At 39.3% G+C, this 8,959-nt stretch overlaps 1 non-coding gene across 1 annotated transcript; it reads right to left on the bottom strand.

The window, feature by feature from the left end:
- Window positions 1-1,803: 1,803 nt before the first annotated feature.
- Trnas-cga (transfer RNA serine (anticodon CGA)) lies at window positions 1,804-1,878 on the bottom strand. Its single transcript has one exon. It is a non-coding gene; the product is annotated as a tRNA-Ser (tRNA).
- Between the last annotated feature and the right edge of the window lie 7,081 nt (window positions 1,879-8,959).

The following is an 8,959-nucleotide window of genomic DNA, read 5'->3' as shown; positions in this document are numbered from 1 at the left end:
CTGATTCCGAGTGCTTTATTGGTTCCGTACTGTCTCATAAGTGCCACTGATGGTATATGGGGTGCCATTGACATTCAGCTTGTGGTTTCGTACGAGGGTATCCTACTGAAGTGTTCAGTTCCGTTAACAGTCTGGGCTAATATCACTTATACCTATATCTTTACGTACATGGCGGTTTTCTCTTTGATGTGATAGGTCCTGGCGCAGAGTATTTGTACTCAGTTATATTCAAGTCGGCCAATCGGATTGCGGTTCTCCGTGTTTACATAAATCACATAAAACGGTTATCGGCATACTTGTGTTTAAAACGAGTCAAACGGTTTCATTCCCCGTCATTCCACACGTCGAACTACATCTATAATGAATTCGTCGACACTGTATGCCGTTCGCTAGTCTTACGCCATTACCTCAAATCTGCGATACTGACGGACGGATGTGTCTCCGACTGGCAGTAGTCATTGGCCAGTTGTGACTCGCACAGCTGCAGATCTATGATTTGTGTACATGAAGCTGTTTGAAGCTGCTATGTTTCACACAAGTGTTATAATCGTAACCCGTGGATATTTTACACCGGGTCTTACTGTCCCACAATAATAACTATCCGTACGACCCAAGATTTACATCATTATCTGTTAACCAATCTATCATTTGATTGTAATAAAGTGAATCCCTTAAACTATCCTTCCGGAATTTATAGTCGAGAAGGCATGTCTGGAGCATCAGAAATTCTCGATAGACATGATCTGGCAGAGTGACTGATTCTGCAATGACTGCAGTTTAAGAAGTCTGTCCGCCTCTCCCTGCTTGCCCTCCACGGCAGTAATGACACTGACTTACCCCAGCAGGGCTCTCCTGCGGCGCGGCGACCTGTTTATTCTCGCGTCTCTTGCGGCGACGGCGACGCTGTTCAGTGTGTTTGCGCTCGCGGTCATCAGACGGTGGTATCTCTTCGGCTGCCTTTCTCCTCTTGACGCGCCCAACAGCACGGCCCTGTAGATGGTTTGGTTTTACTATTGCTTATTCAGCTAGGATGGCGTATGTCTAACACAAGGAAACTTTAGACAACTGACTTAGCTTTGTTAAACAGATGGTATATTAAGTTAGCAGACCATAATTGTGTCTAATAACGAATGTGAAATGTGATGCTATAGGCGTTTGTCAAAAAATAATATATCAAATATAGATAGGGAACTGCGAGGCACGCGAATGGAAAGGGTACAGAATGTTTTAATGGGGCACACTTAACAATATAAAGGTTGGTTGACTCGAATAATGATAAGGCATCTAGGAATAATGAACCCCGCACCTGAAAGGGGAAGAATGTGAAGGTGTGCAAAGGGTATAAACACCAGATTGTTGTCCACGCACTGTGTAGTACACATCACATGAAGAAAGCTGAAACAATTCAATAGATATATGACTCGAAAAACATAGACATTGTCTGTGATCCATTTTATGTATAACGTTTGTAATGGATCTTTGTTCACTAATTGCGACAGGGTAGCAAAAGTATACGTACAGCAAGAACACAGTAAAATACGCAGGCAATTGTGAACAAGAAAATTTGCTAGCGACAACCTACATTTAGTTTTATAATACTCTCTGTTACCACCTTAATTTCTCTCACTTGATCCTCTGATCGTCACGTGAATATACGTGTAAAGCTCTATGACGCCGCCTAGTCTACCCCGAATTCACATTCTGCAAGATTACACAAAGAGATTACGACAACATCGTTACCTTTTGTTTAAGAGCCCCTCACACTATACAACTCTCTGACACTTCCTGGCAGATTAAAACTGTGTGCCGAACCGAGACTCGAACTCGGGACCTTTGCCTTTCGGGGGCAAGTGCTCTACCAACTGAGCCACCCAAGCACGACTCACGCTCCGTCCTCACAGCTTTACTTCTGCCAGTACCTCGCCTCCTAACTTCCACCTTGGTAGAGCACTTGCCCGCGATTTGCAAAGGTCCCGAGTTCGAGTCTCGATCCGGCACACGGTTTTAATCTCCCAGGAAGTTTCATATCAGCGCACACTCCGCTGCAGAGTGAAAATCTCTTTTCTATCTTCGTGTCGTTTGGTCTGGTTACTTATATTCTTATTAACTGTTCATGTTTCAAAACCTTATTCTGCATGTCGCATTGATGGGGGTCACAAGCACTGGAACCGTAAACCATATTACGTCGAATTGGTATCGTGTCTACTTCTCCTGTAGCTACTGAATAGAAGTTGAAGTCGGATTTGTGCCTCTTATTACCGACAGCATATGCCCACTGCAGTTCATAGCAGCACTTAGTTTCATGAACTGGTATTGAACCTAACACTCCGTATGATCGTACATCGTGTACTGGACACTTGAGGCAGCATGTCGAATGCACATGGGAAACCATGTAAGACTGAATCGACTGTTAACATGCGTTTTTAGCTTGTATTTCAAACGAGTAGTATATTTCGTATCCTTGTAGTTTTACAACGGAACTTTACTTTCCACAGCAATATCATTCCGTTGTATGTTACATTTATTTTAGGATATTGTAACCACTGCTATTTTGTATTAATGGATTACAACAAAGTGAGTTCCTTACCTAGTCCCACGTGTAAAAATGAGAGAGCTGTCTGGGAGAGTGACTGATTCTGCGATGTATACCCGGTAGTACTGATGTTTGCTCACCTCTGCGCAGCCGTCCTTCCGAGTTCGCCCTTACTATTCTCTTCTTGCTTGATGCGAGGGGCAGGTCCTGGAGTCGGTTGACAGGGAAAGATTTCGAAGATGGACGGATATTCTGGCTCCCTTCTCTCTCTGAAGCGTCCGTACTCCATAAACTGTGGGTGATTTGTTTTTGCTATTACTGACTCATGTGGTATTGCATATATCTAACACATAGGAATACCCTAGAGATTCGACTTACCACACTTGGATGGATTTTATATAAAATAGGCAGTTCGTAAGTGTAAAGTCCGAAGAATGTGTTACATAGTGTTATAGGGAGTGGTTATAAATTAAGATATCAAATAAAGGAGAGAAATGAGAGGTACAAGAGTGAAAAGGTGAAGTAAGCCTTTAATGGAACATGCTCAACAGGACTGGACGCAGGTTAATGGGACTGCTGCTAAGAAATCCTAACTAGTTAACGGCCACTTGAAACAAAAACTTTTGTGTAGGTGCTAACTGTAGAAGATATTAAGCAGATTTTGCCAATGCAGTGTGGTAAACATACTGATATAAAAAAGTAGCCCATGAAGAAGAATGAAACCAGTCAAGAGACTCATGTTCCATAACCGTAATTGATTAACTTTGACCCAGGGTGTGTATAACGTCTATGATGATGTTTTGTTTACTAATTACAGCAGTACATGTGTATGCATAGATGTGAACACTAAGTACATAGTAAATTTTGCATGCAAATATAAAGATGAAACTTGGAAACGAAAATATAAAGTTATGCTAATAATACTACGCTAAATCATCTGCTGAATTAAATTAATTAATGTAATACCTTGTTAATATCATATAAATTAGGTGCTGATAAATTATTAGATGGAATAAATTTAGCCACATATAATAATTCAGATTCATTGCACGGTGTTTCTGAAATTGTATAGTTGCTCTAAAGTTACTATATCTGTTTTTCTTTAATGATTCACACCCATAATATTACTCCCTGTGTACATCGTTATTCTTTTTAATTATTGTTTTATTGTAGGGCAATTGTTTCGTTTAGGTACTATAAAGGCACATTTGCATGCCGAGCGTGAGTTTCCGCGGAAACGCGAAATATTAATTAAATAAATAAAGCCTATGGCACACAACTGCAGCGCTGTGTCGCTGATAAAGACAAAAGAATAATTACGTTACTCTTATGTTTGATTAAGAGAAGAGAGAGCTCAGGTAGAAGTGGTGCGAGAAGCACGTATTTTATTTTATTGTCTGGCACACCGCCATATTTTCATGTTATAGAAGAATACTGCGAGTTGCAACCACACTAGGCACTAGATTCTGTAATGAATTTATATTTATAAAAGTAAGTAGGATTATGAACTGTAGGCTATTTCATTGAATATATCTGATTTAACTAACTGTGTAACTTTTTTATGTTTAGTAGACAATCACCTCTGTACGACGTATTGGCATGGCTGGCAAATCATTGTAATATTGAGATTAGATCATGAGCCCGTACCTACCGCAGCAGTCTTTGGAAACGATTTAATTACGAAGTCCGATTATTTCAGTTTTATTTCACGGTCAACTACGAGTTACATTGCCTTTTCCAAATAGCCATTGTCAAGCGTCTGATACCGAATAATTAAACGTCCACGTTCCAGATAAGCAAATACCAATTACAACCAATCATCATACATACAGAATAATTAATCATTAATATTTTATTCCAAATTTTATTTTTATTTATTTTATATTGGCGACCGTGACAGGACTTGTTATTTTGTCATTCTGGACCTGGACGTGAATGTATGAGAGATAATGAAAATCTGAAGATATTTTCCAATTCTAAAGTTTTGCCGGAAGACGCAATGAAGCTTCCAGCAAAATAAGGTAAGACGCAGCATCTTTGCATTAGCAGGCTTGACCAGACGTATAATTCAGTGTATTAGCTTTTCAGTAAATTCTGTAGTGTTTCTTTCGCGCATAACAGTTTTCAGTAACAAATTTCATTCTTAGCACTTTTCCCTAAACAATAACGTATCCAACAATACCAATACACGAGTGTACAATATGGCCGACTTCTGTACGATATGATGTAACATGGCCAGCAGCCATTACCAATAATCTCAAATTCAGTTTATATTTTTAAATTAACGGGACAGCCATTGTTGCTACGAGCGATTCATGCTCAACTGCATTTCATTTTAAAATCAGTGTCAAATATTTTCTTGAAACATAAATCACGTGTGGCGTGGTAATGACTAGAAATCAATACGCAAAAATGGAACAGCAAAGACGTACTATTCAGACACAATCCGACTCGGACGAGAGACAAATGTTAGAAAATGACTTTACGACAGCAACCGGTAGTGACGATTTATCAAACATTGACGCAAGTGTTGACGGAAATTTTGACAATAGGCCGTCCACCACAAAAATTTCAAAGTCTCAGTCAGAGCCCATGTTAATGCATGACGTCACGTCTAATGACGCGGCGGGGGCACAGACGTTGCAAACGGTAAACATTGCCGATATGTTACAAATGATAATGAAACAGAACGCCGAAAACATGGCAACCTTACAGACACAAAATGACGAAATTAAATCTGACCTCATAGCACTCAAGACGAGTAATGACACTTTATGTAAACGTGTGGAACTTATAGACGCCACACTGACCAAACAGATGACTGAACTCAGTACTAAATTTTCCCAGCTTAATACGACACAAGAAAAGACTACAACTGACGTAGCACTTTTACAGACACAAGTAAAAAATCTTAATGTCACGTGTGAAGTTCTTACTGAACAAATTCAAACATATCCTTCAGTACACGACAACCTTGAAAAACGAATTACTGACGTACAGAATAAATTTGACAATGTTGAACAACACCTGACTGACATCTTACAATCTGATGCTACAGCTCATTTTCAAAACATTAATAAAGAATTTCATGATTGGGTAGTGAACAAAGACAAACATTTTGATAGATGCCTACGTGAAAATTTACCAACAATTGTGCACGACTCCGTAGCGCAATACATTACTAATAACAAACAGCTGATCAGTGACGCAGTACAATCCGTCACTGGACCAATGACACAATTCACCGATCGACCACAGTCTGAATGTAACGAAAATATCAGTCAAAATGTACAGTTCAGGAACCAATATACATTCGAGTATGACACACACATACCGCACACGACAAACACACAAGAACAAAACACACCACGACTACAACACATACCACGATGTACAAACACAAACACAAGCTATTATCATGGTAAACCACAGCAACATTATTGTAATTACTCGCCAGCTGAACATTGCAGTAATTACAGTGGAACAAATCCATATCACAATGCGAAGGAAGAAGAAAGCTTAATGAAACACAGGCAATTTCAGATTTTTATCCCAGAAAAACGAACCATTCATCCGGTGATTTTTCTTAAATCTTTTAGTAACGCATTTCCACGCACTTGGAGTGACCGGAAAAAGATTTCATATATTGTCGGTTACATCCAAGGCGATGCAGCTGTCTGGGCATACAGTCAAGCTGACGTATGTACCACGTACAGTGAGTTTGAGCGTGCTTTTCTGAACAAATTCTGGTCGCAATCCGTCCAGGAGCGACTCAGAAGACAAATTCTAGAACCTGAAACTTTTAACAGTAAAAATGGCAACTTACGCCGATATTTTGAAAAATACTTGAACATGGGACACTTTTTAGACGAACCAGTCGCAACACGCGATATACTCCGTGCGTTGAAGGCCAAATTGCCTTTCAACATTAAAGAAAGACTCCTACATATCCCGGATGACGATTCAGATTATTTTCTAACAGCTTTAGATTCGGTTGACATGTTACTTGAAGATCAGCGCTTCGCGCGGCAAAACAGCAGCCACAATGTTTACACTAGTGGAATGCAAAACATGCAGGCTTGCCAACTCAATTCTGACGCGCCCACAGTTGGATACGCGGCACAACAAAAACAGCAAACTCACATGCCGTCTCAATACGGAAATCAAAATCAACACGCGTATTCCAATACAAACAATAGTTACAACAGTAATAACACTTCATGCGGCAATCCATACAAAAGGCACCGCGGTAATAACTACAACGGTAACAACGGATACATAGGCAACAACAAAAACACAAACAGAAACAGAAATAATAATAACTACGAGCCAAGACAGCGTCAAGGCTGGACTCGTAACGATCAGTACTTTCATTCAAACACTGCTTTAACACAGCAGCCACCAGGACAAAATTGGAGCATACCTTATGACCGACAGGTAAGTTATAATGCGCAACAGCAACAACAACCGCAAAAGTTTGGAGATCACAATAGGCAATATCCGAATGTGAATATAATAGAAATGACACCTGACACACAACCTCAATCTGTGTCAGTACCTAGTACAAATGCTAATCCAACAAACTAGAAACAGTCACTTCTATGCCCCAGGTCGTGGCTGAGGAATTCTTGGGGGGCGACTTCAATGTTAATCAGTTATTTAGCACCACAGTTGAACATCAGAATAATGATATGCCGAATAATTCTAAACAAAAATTACCTGTTTTATTTATAAGATACAACCACAATAACAATATATCAGATGAACTTTTACAAGACAGTACACAATGTCGTTCAAACACAAATGAAATTGTTTTAGCATCTACCACTGGTGTAGTAGGTGGGATTCCAACTACTATTATTCTAGATACAGGTGCAGCTGTGAGCGTTTTGTCTTTTAATTTCTATAAAAAGATGTGTGAATTGGAACCTGTGCCTGAGTTTCCTGCCCAAAACTGTAAAATAACTACTGCACTAGGTAATAAGTCATGTAGGGTTACTAAGCAAGTTTTTGCAAACATTAAAATAGGTAATGGAACCGTACAATGGCCATTCCTGGTTGTACAAAACCTTGTGACAAGTTGCATATTAGGAATAGATATTATGAGCGAGAAGGACTGCATTATAGACTTCTCCAAAGGTAAATGTATTTTAAATGATAGAGGCAGTGTAATTATTATTGATTTGGACAGGAGAACTCTTAAGCATGACAAACACTGTACAGGGTACAAGGTTCAGTTAGTACTTGACAATGACATTCAAGACACGCACACACACTCATTTGACACAGAGCTAAGGGACTTGAAAACATTGCTTGATCATAAGATAAATGAAGCTACAGCTCTCAGTGCACATGAACGTATAAAACTACAGGAAGTGTTATCCAAATATTTACAAGTTTTTGCCAAACGAATAGGTGTTATCAACACGTATGCGTACAAGATTGAAGTTAAGCCTCACAAGATCTTCTACCACAAGACATATAACGTACCGTTATCTCAACGACCTGCTGTGTGGCAAGAATTAAAACAAATGTTAGACTGGAAGGTCATTGAACCATCCACCTCACCTTACTGTAGTCCTCTACTTGTTGTCAAAAAATCAAATGGAAGCATCAGGTTAGTGTTAGACGCACGAGCAATTAATGAAATAATTTTACCAGTTCACACAAAACCCGAAAATTTAGAAGAGCAATTACAGAAATTTCTAGATGCAAAGTATTTTTCCACAATAGATCTCGCTAATTCATTTTGGCAGGTGAGTATCACTCCTGATTCTCGGAAATATACTGCATTTATGTTCGGAAGGCGAACCTATCAGTTTTGTGTTCTACCTTTCGGACTGAATGTCAGTTCTGGGGTATTCATTACAGCCCTGGATACCGTGCTTGGCGATGATTTAGTTGAGACAGTCACACACTATGTTGATGATATACTGATAGCTACACAGTCTTGGAATGAACACCTTGACACACTTCAAAGAATTTTAGAAAAATTTGCACAAGCTGGAGTTACAGCCAATCTTAGAAAATCAAAGTTTGGTTGCAGTGAGATAAAATATTTAGGACATATCATTAATTCACAGGGCATACGTCCTGATCCCAGTAAATTAGATGCTATCAGAAACTTTCCTAGTCCTCGAACTAAAAAGCAGTTAAAATCATTCCTTGGGCTATGTTCATTTTTCAGACGTTTTTTGCCGCAACCACTTTTGAACAGTAAACATCCGCTAAATCTACTCAGAAAGAATCAAGTTTGGATCTGGTCGGAACAGTGCCAGAATGACTTTAATACAATTAAACATGGTTTAGTGAATGCAAACTTATTGAGCCATCCAGATTTCAATTTAGATTTTTGTATGACTTGTGACGCTTCACGTACTGGTTTGGGATGTTGCTTATTTCAAGTTGTAAAGAATAAAGATAAGG

Source organism: Schistocerca nitens, chromosome 7 (assembly GCF_023898315.1).
Source record: "Schistocerca nitens isolate TAMUIC-IGC-003100 chromosome 7, iqSchNite1.1, whole genome shotgun sequence".
In the NCBI taxonomy this organism is placed as follows: Eukaryota; Metazoa; Arthropoda; class Insecta; order Orthoptera; family Acrididae; genus Schistocerca; species Schistocerca nitens.
Note: the sequence above shows the minus strand (reverse complement) of the source record. Positions and strands in the feature narration are given on the sequence as shown.